The 14224-nt window shown below is 41.9% G+C and overlaps 1 pseudogene; it reads right to left on the bottom strand.

Annotated features, from left to right (window-relative positions):
* Nucleotides 1-225: 225 nt before the first annotated feature.
* On the bottom strand, nucleotides 226-354 carry LOC145256614 (U2 spliceosomal RNA; annotated as a pseudogene).
* Nucleotides 355-14224: the final 13870 nt, after the last annotated feature.

Below are 14224 nucleotides of genomic sequence, written 5' to 3'. Positions count from 1 at the left end.
TGTAATGAATGAATGCGTGAATGTAGGATTGACATGAAATTCTAACAGATAAACTAAAATGACCGGAAAATGGGCTGAAATGACTTAAATGATTTAATGAACTTAAGGATTAATTGAATGACCTTAAGAATGACTTGAATGCTTAAAAAATAACTGGAATCCTTCAAAAGCAACTTGAATGATCTGGAGAATGACTTGAATGGTTTTAACACTAACTAGTTGTAAAGTGGGTAATCATTTTAAATTAAAATAATAATGAAAAGTGATCCTCCACTTAATATCACATACAAAGTACAGCACGTAGTAAGAACGGACACTACACTTTGATCTTGGCCAAAAGGCCAAGAAAAGGGTATTTATTTGCTCCCGCACAGAGCAAATTCGGCACAAGGCCGATATTTTTATGCGAGGAATGAAAGGCAAATATGGGGAGTAACCCCCCAGGGAGTAGTGGAGGTGGATAGTGACAATTGGTATGAAGGGCTGCCCCTACATTGACCAAGGTCTTATATGTGGGTTTCGTGTTTATTTGCTCCCCCACCGAGCAAATAAAGCACAAGGCCTATTTTAATGCGAGGAGTGAAGGGGAAAAGGGAACCAGCTCCCCGGGGAGTAGGGGAGCTGGATAGTGACAATTGGTATGAAGGGTTGCCCCTACATTGACCAAGGTCTTATATGTGGTCTTTGCTTGCAGTGTCTACCGGGACAGATACTACACTTTGATCTTTATATTTAATTTATTTCGTTTAAAGAAAAAATTACAATTTAAAAAATTCCAATATAAAATTAAAACATTTAAAAAAGTAAGATCTCCAAAAGACTAAACAAATTTAGGCACAAGGCCCTATAAGATCTGGGGAGGGGAGTGTTGCGGGGTCTTTGTAACTAAAGTAAAAATGGAGTCTGTGGCGACTTACTCTTGACTGGCAACATTTTTTTTTTTTTTTTTTTTTTTTTTTTTGACACAGTGATCACCACTTATCAAGGCCCGGAAGCCACTCAGGGATAAGGGTTATTGTAAGTACATCACGTTAGTGAGGAGATTTTATGAAGTGTTTAATTAGGGGGGCGGTTCATTAGAAATTTGTTAACATTAGACTTGAAGACATCCAAGTTGTAGTCCGGAGGGAAGCAGGCAGACGGAACAGAGTTCCACAGGCGTGCAGTTCTAAGAAAGAAGCTTTGCTCATGAAATCCGCGTTTTGATTTAGGCACAGATATAGAGTGGGGGAAATTTTTCACAGTGAATTCAGCTAGACGGGTGTTTTTCGTGAAAGATGGCGAGGGGGGACCAGGGATTGGAGTTCAGACGAGCACCTGCCATGAAAATAACGATAAAACAATACCTCATTCACTCTGTGGAATCTAAAGCTAACTAATGAAACCCCAGCGTTTTTACAAAAAGGATATATATATACAGTTTCTGTATGTGTGTGTGTGTGTGTGTGTGTCGGAGTGTTTTGGGGAGCTTTGGGCGGTGGTGCCTTAAATCCCCCCCGAGAGCCTTTAGCGATTCCAAAGTGTCCCTGAAAAGCGCTTGGGTTCTACGGGCAACTCCGTCTTCATCATCTTTCCCTTCGGGCATTGGAGAGCTGCCCTCATGGGGAGTAGGTGGTTGGTAGCTGGAGGAGGGCTGGGAGACTGGGGGTGTCACGGGCTGTGAGCCACCATTGTTGCCTTCAGCCTCCTCGTCTCCAACTTCTGTCTGTTCATCTGCAGGGAGGCTGTCCTCGTGAGGAGCAGGAGCGGTGGGGTCTTCTCCGGCCGATGAGGATTGAGGTGGAGGGGGGTTCGTTTGAAGTGGTCCCCCGGAAAGGTGCCTCTTTCCCACGTCAGCCGCCTTCCTGATCCCTTTCCTCTTGGGGTGGTCCTCTTGGGGAGCCTGGGCTGGAGTGCTTTCTCCGACCGATGAGGATTTAGGTGGGAGGGGTGTCGCAGGATGTGTATCACCCCGATCGCACCCCGTTCCCTCGTCAGCCGCTACTTTTACTCCCCGGCCTGGGCAGTGGCCCTCGTGGGGAGCAGTGGGCTGGTTTGGTTGCCCTTCTGGTGTTGCCGCTGCGGGCTGCGCCCCTACCCTGGCCTTCTCCTTCTCTTCATCCTTTGTGGGAGGTGCTCCCTCCGATGGGGAGTACTCGAGTGGGGCGATGTGGCGCATCTGCGGTGGTATGCACCTTTTCCCGGACATCGTGCGGAAAAAATGCACTGGCCGCTGCCGCGGACCAAAGTGTATTAGGGGAGAAAAGAAAATGCAGGGATATGGGGGGTGGAGGGGAGTGAGGGAGGTCATAAGAGAGAAAGTGGATTGATCTCCCCTCACGGGGATGTCGGATTAGTCAGCTCAGATCCCCGCAAGGGGGGAGAGCAGCGAAGGAAGATGCAGTGGGTGCTAGCAGGTCAGAGTGCCGCGTCGCAATTAAGAGAGAGAGAGAGGATAGGCATCTCTGCCCAGAGAGGGGAGCAGAAACGAAACACCCGCCCTACCCGCGTCACCCTACCCACAAACAACCCCAAGGAAGCGAGAAAAAGAACCCGGTCTGCTCAATCCACTGGGAGAGCAGCGAAGGAAGACACAGAGTGGGCCTGACAGGTCAGAGTGCTGTACAGGCAATATAAAGGGGAGAAAGTAGACCATTTCAACCTCAGAGGGGAGGAGGAAACGAAGTACCCAAAAGAAAAAATGCTAAGCTAACCCGACCAGGTCGCGTCTACCAAAGAAAGTGATGTCGGTCCCGAGAACAGCAAACTCCCAAAGAAGGGATCGGTTTTCGGGTCCAGACTTCCACACAATGGCGTCGGTCCTGGGGTAGCGAAAAGGGTCCAGACTCCCAAAAGAGGGGGTCGGTCCCACTAACCAAGGTTAGTAAAGTCACAAAAGTGACCAAAGTAAAGCCTTAAACTTGACGGGTGGGTCACGTGGCGGACCTCTTGGAAAAAATAAAAAATGAGTAACTGGGGAACAGATACTACACTTTGATCTTTATATTTAATTTATTTCGTTTAAAGAAAAAAATACAATTAAAAAAATTCCAATATAAAATTAAAACATTTAAAAAATTAAAATCTCCAAAAGACAAAACAAATTTAGGCACAAGGCCCTATAAGATCTGGGGAGGGGAGTGTTGCAGGGTCTTTGTAACTAAAGTAAAAATGGTGTCCGTGGTAACTTTAGTCTTGACTGGCAACATTTACCACAATACCTCATTCACTCTGTCGAATCTAGAGCTAACTAATGAAAACCCAGCGTTTTTACAAAAAGGATATATATATACAATTTCTGTATGTGTGTGTGTGCGCATTTTTTTTATATATATATTAAAATGTTTGTGTGTGTGTGTGTGTGTGTGTGTGTGTGTGTGGGTGTGTGTGTGTGTGTGTGTGTGTGTGTGTGTGTGTGTGTGTGTGTGTGTGTGTGTGTGAAAAAGTTCAATTCATTGGCAAAAATAAAAAGTTCTTGAATTTGGAAGAAAAATAGTTCGTGTTGGGGAGTGGGAAATAGAGAAAAAAAGTACAAAAAATAAAATTGCCTAGTGCATTGTTAGTAAGGCCCCTCCCTAAGCTAATCTAAGTAGTTAGATCACCTACTGTTTTCCGGGGCACCGAAAACAAGCGGGTAGATCCCTAATGGGGATTGAGAAGACTTCATATCGGGTGTTAGGAGTAAAATAAATAGATTGTTAAAAACAAAAGGAGGAATATATTAGGTGGCGACCTTCGAGTAGGGGTTGATCAGGGGATGATAAAACAAAAAGATAGGGGGTAGTGGTAGGGTAGCCTCGGAAGGTTCTCTAGTGCCAAAAAACAAAAGAAATCGAGGGACAGGATCTCATTTGTATCACTAGTCAAGAGTCTCTTTACTTTTTATTTGTCTAACCTAGCGGGATGGGCTCCGTAGGACCCAGTACCGCATGTGCCATGCCTATGGTGGTAACACGAATTCAAACTTGGCGCCTCGTCGGATGCACAAGCTAGCGTCCTGCACCCACCACTTGTCAAAGGCCACTCGAGGCAACCTCTTCCAATCGCATCTGATCTTTACTTTAAGCAGATGCTTAAAGTAGACTATCAGATTCCGATCCGGAACAGATATCCCTTCGCGGACTCGCTTGAGGTGTGTGATCCATATGACCCTCCTCGCTACTGCTAGTATCGCTAGAAAAGCCATTCTTTTCTCCCTAGGCAGCGGCGGATCAATGTTCTCCATAAAATATGATTCATCGAGTTCAAGCCAGCGCTGGGCATCGATGCGAGCCATTACCTCGTTGACGTACCCTAGGGGGGTCTTGAGCCTGCTACAGCGGAAAAAGGCATGGCCGGTTGTTTCTCTCATGTCTTCGTCGCAGCGCAGGCAGTAGGCCCGGGTATCTCCATTGTAAAGTTTGAGTTCCACAAGGAGGGGCAGTGCGTTCCGGACAAGTCGCCAGGTAAGGGAAAATTCCGAATTTGTAAGAAAGTCCTCTCCCAGCGCCCAACTCCACTGGGAGCGGACCTCCTCCAACGACATCCCCGTCCGTTTCACTAGCGGTTCCTTTTTGCTACGCCCCACTAGCTCCTGATAAAGCCTGTTCCTTGACTGTTCGAGTACACTAGTCCCCGGCAACGCTCTAAGTGCGGACCGGCATTCGGCGCAGAATGTTTGTTCCCCCCTCGGTCTCCACCGTGCTTCGACCGAGGAGTCAGGTTTGAGATTGGAAAACGAGCTTTCAACCGCAGTGACCCATGGAACGTCTACGTACAATGAACGGCTCAGTAAGGCCAACCTCTCTGTGTGCTTGTGACACAGGAGATAGGGCAGTCCCAAGCCTCCCTCGCTCGGATTTCGAACACAGATCTCTCTCCAAACATAATGCTTACCCTCGTTCCACAAGAGTGTGTCGAGGTGCTCCTACAAGCTGATTCGTCGTTTTGCAGGGAGTGGAAGTACAGACAGACGGTAAAGGATGAGCAGAAAGACATATGTAGCACACGCCTCCGCCCGACACTTCAAGGACAATTTCCTTCGAACCCAAGTCTAAACAGAGGATTCGACCTTGGCCTCTACTTCCGACCAGTTTTTCTTCAGCTTGAGACCCGGTCCGAACCACACACCAAGGATCCGGACCGGGTCGTCGGTCCAACTTAAGATGCCCGGAAGCGAATTTACTTCAGTCCAGGCACCCAACCGCAGACCCACCGACTTACTGCGATTGAAGACGGCCCCCGTGACTTCTTCATATCGAGCGAGCGCCTCGGTGACCACTTGAATGTCCGTGGGGCAAGACACGAACACGGTGACGTCATCGGCGAACGCGGAAACCCTGGCTCGTGTGCCTCCAGGGAGAGCTATCCCGCGCAGGACTGGTGTAGTCGCCTCGTCCCTTAAGTTGCGAAGGAGGGGTTCCAACGCCAGGACGTACAAGAGAGGCGACAGCGAACAACCCTGTCGCACCGACCGGGAAACGTCAAAAGACTCCGACAGCTTACCGTTGATCTGCACCGCTACCGTAGACCTGTCATACAGTACAGAGATCCACTTGCGGAAGTCCGGATTAAATCCGGCGGCCTCCAGCACAGATCCCAGGAACCTATGATTCACCCTATCGAAAGCCTTGGACTGATCCAAACTGATCAGCGCGGCCTCGGCGTCGTATTCTGTCCCCTCTATGATCGTGCGTATCAGATGAAGATTGTCCTGAATCGATCTCGCCTTCACAGCATAGCTCTGGTCTGGTTCGATCAAGTCAGTGATGACAACCTGCAACCGATTTGCAAGAACCTTGGCCAAAATCTTTAACTCTGTGTTTAGCAGAGTCAAGGGCCTGAAATGGTCTAAATCTTCCTCCCCACCATGCCGTTGACCTTTCCTCAGCATTGTGATCACTCCCTTGGTCACCTGCCCAGGGATGGAGCCCTGAACAAACCAATGGTTGAACATATCAACATGGGCGACAGCCTCAAGTAGAATTCGTAGGGTAGACCATCAAGCCCCGGGGACTTGTTGCAGTCATCCTGCTTCAACGCAGTAATGATCTCATGTTCCGCGACAAGACCATCACAGCTAGCCGCTCGAGCCGCCATGAGGCGGGGCGAGTCGGCCAAATAGCTGCCAAACTCTTCGACCCTGAGTCTGAATAGTTGGGTGAAGCGCTCCGATAGATGCTTTCGAAACCCCTCGCAAATCTCCCGCGTCGATACGAGGGCGTGTCCTTCCAGGTCGTTTACCTTTCGAATGTACCCGTCCGAGCCGCGCCTTAGAGCAGCCTTACGCTCAACAGCGTCAACATTAACAGCCTCGTTCGAGACTTTCCTTAGCCTAGCCCTAACTATCTGTCCCTCGTACCGCTCGCTAGCCAAGCGGCTGAGGTCTTGTTTAGCTAGTGGTATCTCTAGGGGGTCCCCACCCTCCAATGCCTGGGTCAGCCTATTCTCTGTACGGTTCTTGGCCTTAGCCTTATCTAGAGCGAGGAGTTGGCTGTACTTGACCGAGAAACGTCTAATATTAGCCTTGAGACTAACCCACCACTTACTCCCGGTAACCGCCCCCACTAATGCCCGTTGGATTATCTCTGTAACCTTCAACCGGTAGTCCTCCAGCTCCAACAAGGTGCTCTTGAACTTCCAGTATCCAGCCAGTCTAGGCCTAGGGCTCAAGTTCAGACGGGCCATAAATAGTTTATGGTCCGAGTGTCCTAAAAAGTGGAACGTGGGGCAAAATAGGAAATCGACATCGCCTCTTCTAACTAACATCCGATCCAAGTAAGTACTTGGATAGGAAGGCGTATTAGGGTGCCACGTCCACATCTTCCGCCCCGGGTGATCCAGGTCGCACGAAGCCATCAGGTCAGACAGACTGCTGTCACACCACACCGACCCGCTAGTTCCCTCGACCTTATCTATCCTGGGATCAAGCATGGCATTCCAATCACCCATTAAGACTACCCTCTCCGGATCATCTACAAAGCCCTCCACCCGTCGAAAGAAGGAAGCCCTCTCCAGAGCGGAGTCGGGTGCATAAACTGCGACTATCCTTTGATCTTGGACAAAAGTCCAGGAAAAGCCTAAAAAAAAAACTAAGAACAGCATGTATTAAGAACAGAGCTTGGATCTTAACAACAAGGCCAAGCACAACAGTTTTACGGACAGACCGATCGACCGACCGACCGACTGACGGAGTGACTTATAGAATCGCTTGCACGCGACTAAAAACAAGGAAATCTTAACAAGCATTTTTCTGGTCTGAAGAAGATCAGTTCCTTAATTGGGACTCCAGTGAAATATATGCAAGTATGTAACCAATAAGATTTGTATAATAAACGGACTATATACCAGCTCTGTCCTCCATTGCGCTCTCTTTAATAACCACGTGGGTTTCACTTGATTTACCTAATAATAACTGTATGATCACGACCAGCACTTGTGCATATAATCGTGAGTATACAATTATTCTGTAAGGTAGAAAATGATATGTCCGTCTGATTCGAGCTCTGTAGTATATTGTGTATGTGAGACACCTGCGAAATAAGTCTCCAGAATATATGGTGACTGCTTGCCGTTTCTAAGGCAACGTTCTATCTTGTGTTCTTCATTGTTAAACGTTGTCCAAAATTGAATGGGATTCAACAAATATTATGCCCGCCCATATTTTTATTGTCACAAAATCGGAAAATCGATTATTTCTTTAATCGAATCCATTGATTGCTTACTCTTGGTAGAAACCTTCCCACAGTGATCGGTATCTAGATTCACCTGGCTTTTCGCGGTTATTTATCTCACTTTTTAGTCTACATTGTACTGTAGAAAATCTAATGTGGATTTTATTTAATTATATTTCAGTAATGTCTTCATAATAGGATTAAAATGCAAAAGTAAAGTATCATGGTTAAATTGTGCTGCTAACAAAAATATTCATTCCTATCACGCCGCTGTCTTATCAAAGAATTTACTTATGATCTTATGAAATTATATTTAAATAAGCAGTTGAATTAATGTAAAAAGTATAAAAGCAAGGTATCATGATCCAATGGTGTTCTAAACACCATTTATTCTGAACGCGTGATATATCATGTATAATGTAATATAAATATCATAAGATGTCTTATTTCTGCTACTGCGGTGATAAAACTTCTACAACACACTTGTATAAAGATTTTAACTTTGGTCAAAATCTGATTCTCTTTATTCGGATTTTTTCGGTTATCGATTTTTGATAATTATCAGATGCTAAACGTATGTAGGCACTCTCTCAGCCACATCAAGTTGCTTACTGTGAAGTTTAAAATATATATTTGGTATCTAAAACTGTGTTCTCGTACGTTTAACGACACTAAAACCTTTATATATGAACTTAAAGTGTAATAGATTGACAGTGAATACACTTATTAAATAATCGTTTTCGAAATTGTAAACAAGTTTACCATTATTTTCTTGATAACGATAAAGTTAAAGTGTGAGCGCAGTCTTAAAATTTAACCCATTCTATTGGTGCATATATATATATGGGGTATATGCGAAAGAAAAAAAAGAGGTACTGTTTAAGGCTAGGTTAGGGTTAGAAACTAAAAGAAAATGGTCGTGAACATCTTCTCTTGAGAAGTATTTCGTGTTGCTGGAGTTCAGATCGTGCCTCAACGTGAGAGGAGAAGGCCTGCTTGGATGAAGAATTATGAAGTGTCTTATTTATCTCGAAGATCAGGGAGCTCGTGTGGGGTATATGGGATAGAGTAAAAAGGGCACGGTTTAAGGCTAGGTTATGGTTAGAAACAAAAAGAAAAGAGTCATGAACATGTTATGTCTGCAGACTCTAAAAACTTGAAAAGTATTTCGTGTTGCTGGCGTTCAGATTGTGCGGTGTGACATTGGTGGCGAGAGGCCAGGTGTGGTCGGTTGGAAAAGAAGAGGACAAAAATGTGCTGTTGTCACGCTAGTGACTCATCCCTTGCCGAACCCCAGAATCGAATCCTGATCGTAACCTCACAATATATATTAGCATTTGGTAGTAAAAGGATATCATAGTTATTTATTTCAACGCAAAATTTAAGAAATCATACAATATTTAATGAATGCAGTTTCTCCATATATGCACTCATTCAAAAAGCATAACACACCCAGAAAAACGATCTATGAATACAAATCTATTGACGTGGAAATTTCCTGATCGAAAACATACTAGAATTGTAATTTTATCAATGTTAAAATCGATTTCACTTTCATCCGAGAGAATGGCTTAAGTTTCTGAAAGAAAATACTTCTCTAAAACGCTAAGGTAAATAAGTAACGGTAAATTACTTCGTTTGAAAAACATATGCAAACTATAAAAATTTGCTTTTATTAATGTTAAAACCAGCCAGCATGTAAGTTGTCGGATATGGTTATCTCATTTAGTTTATCTCTCAAATATTTATAAACATTATTGTTATTTAGTTATTAATCCTATTATTTACTTTCTTATTTGATGATCATTTTATACATTTTTTTCATTATATTTTATATATTTTTTTATTTTTTATTTAAATAATTGTTTTTTAGTTTGTTTACGACTTTTCAGCATCATTACTTCTTTCCAATGCTGGAAATTTTAATTTAAAGTCTTATTAATTTAATTGTAGTAAATAGGATTTATTAGGAAGAAAAATATAAACTAATTATTCACGCATAAGTTTTTTCGGGTGTTTTTAATTACATTAAATTATTTTTTTAATAATACCTCTATATGCGCACATGTATGCATATGTGCGTGTACGTTTGCCTAAACTATTAACACATATACGATCCTGTGCGTGAGTGTGTGTCTGGATGGAATCCTTATGTGCAAATCTCTCTAACCATCCACCTTTGTAGCCGACCTCTTTCCTTTCTTAATGCTTTTCCACTTTACTCTCCAACCCCTTCTTCATAGATGATTTCACATGTGTTAACCCCCTCTCATTTCCTATGGCAATGTAATAACACTATTCTTTTTCTCCATTATAACTTCCTGTGTCTGGAGTTTAAAATGTCACTTGACCTACTCCACATCTCTTTTAATTTAACGTTTTCTTTCATAAAAAATATATTTCTTAAGTTCACCCATTTGAGAACCAGATGCTTTCAGTGTTATATAAAAAAGTGTTATTACGTCGCGTGACGAGGACGTTTCGTTCTTACAGACCAATTGTATAAAACAATAGCATTTTCACGGTAGCGAATGTGTAATATTTGTATATATATATATATATATATATATATATATATATATATATATATATATATATATATATCAAATACTATATTTTGCTTTTTTGTGAGTCTCTTTATAATTTTGTTTAATTCATTAATTTATTCCTTAAGTTATTAAGTTATTTAGTTAGATCCATGTCCAAGCAGCCTATATCAAAAATTTCAAGTGTTAAGACCCCAGATTAGCGGAGGAGTTTGGTAGAGTTCTCAAAGGTGAAATCGTTGAACTTTGGCCCCTTTAGAGCCAAATTTCTGGTCGAAAACCGACCACATAGATTTCCCCAAATCTCACTACCCTGTATATCATATTTATATATATATATATATTTATATATATATGTGTGTGTGTGTGTGTGTGTGTGTGTGTGTGTGTGTGTGTTTAGAGTCTGCAGACATAACAGAGTTATTCCGTGGGGAAATGTACACAGATAGACACACAGGCACAAAGACACACAAACACACAGACACACAGACCCGTTCACTTTTATAGATATACTAGCATGGTTGCATGCGTTGCCCAGGTGTTCGGAGGTGTATGCAGTTAAAAAAAACGATCAAGTTTTTTTTAACTTTGACCCCTATTATGACATTTATTGTTTTGGATTCAAGTCGTGTTATTCCGCAGGGAAATGTACACAGAACGGCATACAGACAAACACACAGACACCTTCACTTTTATAGATGTATAGATTAATCGTTTTTTTGTGTATCTCGAAAGAAAATTAAAAGACTGAAAAAATGCTATATCGTAAGTTTTTCAAGCACAGGATACGTGTGGGATTGTTAAACATTATTTATTGTATACTTCTTTCTTTAACATAACAACTCATCTAGATATTATTTTATTCTGTCAATTTTTCTTTTGTTTATCCCCATTTATACGCATTTTCGGAATATGTGATCGAATATGCTTTATCCACGGATAGATACATTCACAAAAAATATACATGTAAACATGTGCTCTGCCAGATAGAAATGTTTATACGTGTATAGGTTTAGGCACATATAAAGAGTGGGGCGAATTATTGAAAGTGTTTTAAGCTAGACGAATGTTTCTTGTGAAAGTTTGGCGATGGGGGACCATAGATTGAAGCTCAGTCGAACACTTTCCATAAAGATACAGACTCGTTCAGCAAAGTTTTCTGCTTAGAACAATCAATATTTTTTCTTGTTAGTGATGATCCCAATGTTCCCGAACGGTTCAATCGAAGAACTGGAGAAGGGTTTTCGCCAAGTTGCACAAAATCGACAGTTAAACACGGGAATGGAGGGATTATGGTATGGGGAACTTTTACTGCAGCAGGAGTTGGGGAACTTATTAGATGTGAGAGGTCAAAGGAATACATTCGAATATTAGACACAGGACTGTTACTAAGTATCCAGAAGCTGGGAATATCCCAGCGCATAATTTTTCAACATGATAATGCCCCTGCGCACATTGCTAAATCAGAAAAATGGCTTTCTGATAATTCATAGATGTGATATTTTGACCAGGTCAAAGCCTTGATTCATACCCAATCGAGAATATTTCGTCCATATTATCTCGGAGGTCGACTACACCTTCAATATGTGTTTCGTTTCTTTTTTTCCTTTTCTTCTTCCTTGCCATGTTGTAAATTTAGAGAAAGAAGTCTGTCTTTATTTAATTTTCCTAACATTACGTTTTGATTTGATTTCCAGCGCACTTGATGCGTTTTTTTTAAACATTTTATTCAAATTAAAACAACATTTCTATTAAACTCTAATTCTTGACCTCATTCTCGTGCTACCTACGCACAGTTCAAACATTTAAAAATACAACCGCCAGATACAACGCGCGGCTCTATACAAACAGACTTCTTTCTCCAAATTTACAACATGGCAAGGAAGAAGAAAAGGGAAAAAACAACACACTGAAGATGGAGTCTATCTCCGAAATATATCTGTGATGAATTTCAAACATGTACATTATTTGTTTATTTTCTTAATATTACGTTCTGATTTTGTTTCAAGCGCACTTGATGCGTATTTTATATATATATATATATATATATATATATATATATATATATAGAGAGAGAGAGAGAGAGAGAGAGAGACAGACAGACAGACAGACAGTGAGAGAGGGAGAGAGAGAGAAATATATAGAAATCTATGCATATTTTATATCTTATATATATATATACATATATATATATATATATATGTATAATAATGTACTCTCCCGTCGTGTTCGACGCATGAGGACCAATAATTCGCCCTGTTTCACTCTGCCTTCAATGCTTGTGCCGCATGTGTGACACGAGACCAGGTCTGCTCCCACAAACCAAGCCGCACGACTCACAGGATGCAGGCTGGGAAGGTCCTGTTCCTACTCTTGCTCTACGAAGATTGTTTGATTCGATAGCCGTGTGTAAATGCATGTGTTGATGCCCGCAAAACATTTTCCCTCCATAATTTTCTATCCGCAGCATCTTCTTCAAATGTTTTTGGGTTCAGGCCTGCGTGCTTAAGATTGTGTTTCAGCTTATCCCTGTACCTCAGAAATGGAGGATCCACATTTCGATTACCCTCTTTCAGTTGACTGTATGCTAGTTGCTTAGGAAGATGGTTTTCATCCATGCGAACAAGGTGTCCAGTCTACCGAAGCTGAGACTGCATCAGTAAGGCCTCAATACTTAAAATGTTGCACCCAGCAAACAATCCCGAGGTAGGAGGATTGTCTTTCCAGGTTAATCCCCATATACTGCGAAGGCAACGCTTATGGTATGTATCCAGTTGCTCAATCTGCCTACGGTATAGGGTCCAGGCTTCCGATCCATACAGGAGTATCGAAACAATCACTGCACGATTAACTGAGATTTTGGTCTTTAGAGTCAAACCTTTTTCATTCCATACTCTTGACGTCAGTTTGCCGAAGGCATTAGTCGCCTTTGAAATTCTGCTCAATATCTCATCATCAAGTGATGCTGACGAATTCAACTTACTTCCGAGATATGCAAAGGATTTAACATATTTTAGAGGATGTCTATTCACTAACATTTTCTGAGGCGGTTCAACATATTCTGGTCTCGGAATATTCACACCACCTTGCTTCAACGGGGTTGGCTTTGGTTGGTAGATAGATTCTGCCTTTTTAATACTAATCGTCAAAACAAATGCTTTTGCGGCATTGGAAAACTTATCATTTAATTCTTGTGCTTCTTCAAATGAAGTGGCCACGAGTGCAGCATCGTCTGCAGAAAGAAAATCACGAACCATTTTGATTCTTGTTAATGTTTTGGCTTTGACTCTTTGATGATTAAAAATACCCCCAGTAGTTCTAGACTTAAAATGAAATGAAATGAACGACTCAAAAGAATATCTCTCCTGTTTCTTTTCCGGTTTATAACAAAGGCAATAAGATGCTAATACTTTGACCTTGGGTGCATCCATGTGCTTTTACAACGATTTGGCTGCTGAAATCTAGTATTTGTAATGAAGAGCCTATAGTAATTGTCTGTAGTTTTGAGATGGGTTCAAATGAAGACCCAATGTTCACTACAAAATGACAACAAGCGGATTCCATTGTCATATATTTTCCCCATACCATGAGCCCCAATCACATTTCCCCATGTCTCCCTGTCCGAGCATACCCGGGCATTGAAATCTCCCATCAGTAAGATCTTGTCATGAAAGCTTACGTTTCTTACTATGTCACCAAGCTTTTCGTAGAAGTTTGTGGCGTTTACCTCTTCAGCATTTAGAGTTGGCGCATAGCAACTTACCAATGTCAGTCCCATTCTAAGGGTCATTAAAAGAGAAATATATGTATATTTTATATCTTATATATATATATATATATATTAAACAGTTTGCCTAAAAATTCGTTTGTCGGTTCTTTGTCTGCATACAGACTTAACTTAATATATAAGTTATTCGAACGCGTATGACACATTATATTTGCGGTTTAGTCGGAGAAAATCGGTGCAAAATTGTGAAGATAAATAAAATGGAATTTTCCACCGTCAATGTTGAACGACGACATTACGAATATGCATGCGTAACGTAA

Source organism: Euprymna scolopes, chromosome 32, assembly GCF_053919585.1.
Source record: "Euprymna scolopes isolate OS-2025 chromosome 32, ASM5391958v1, whole genome shotgun sequence".
In the NCBI taxonomy this organism is placed as follows: domain Eukaryota; kingdom Metazoa; phylum Mollusca; class Cephalopoda; order Sepiida; family Sepiolidae; genus Euprymna; species Euprymna scolopes.
This window is presented reverse-complemented; position numbering and strand designations above follow the sequence as displayed.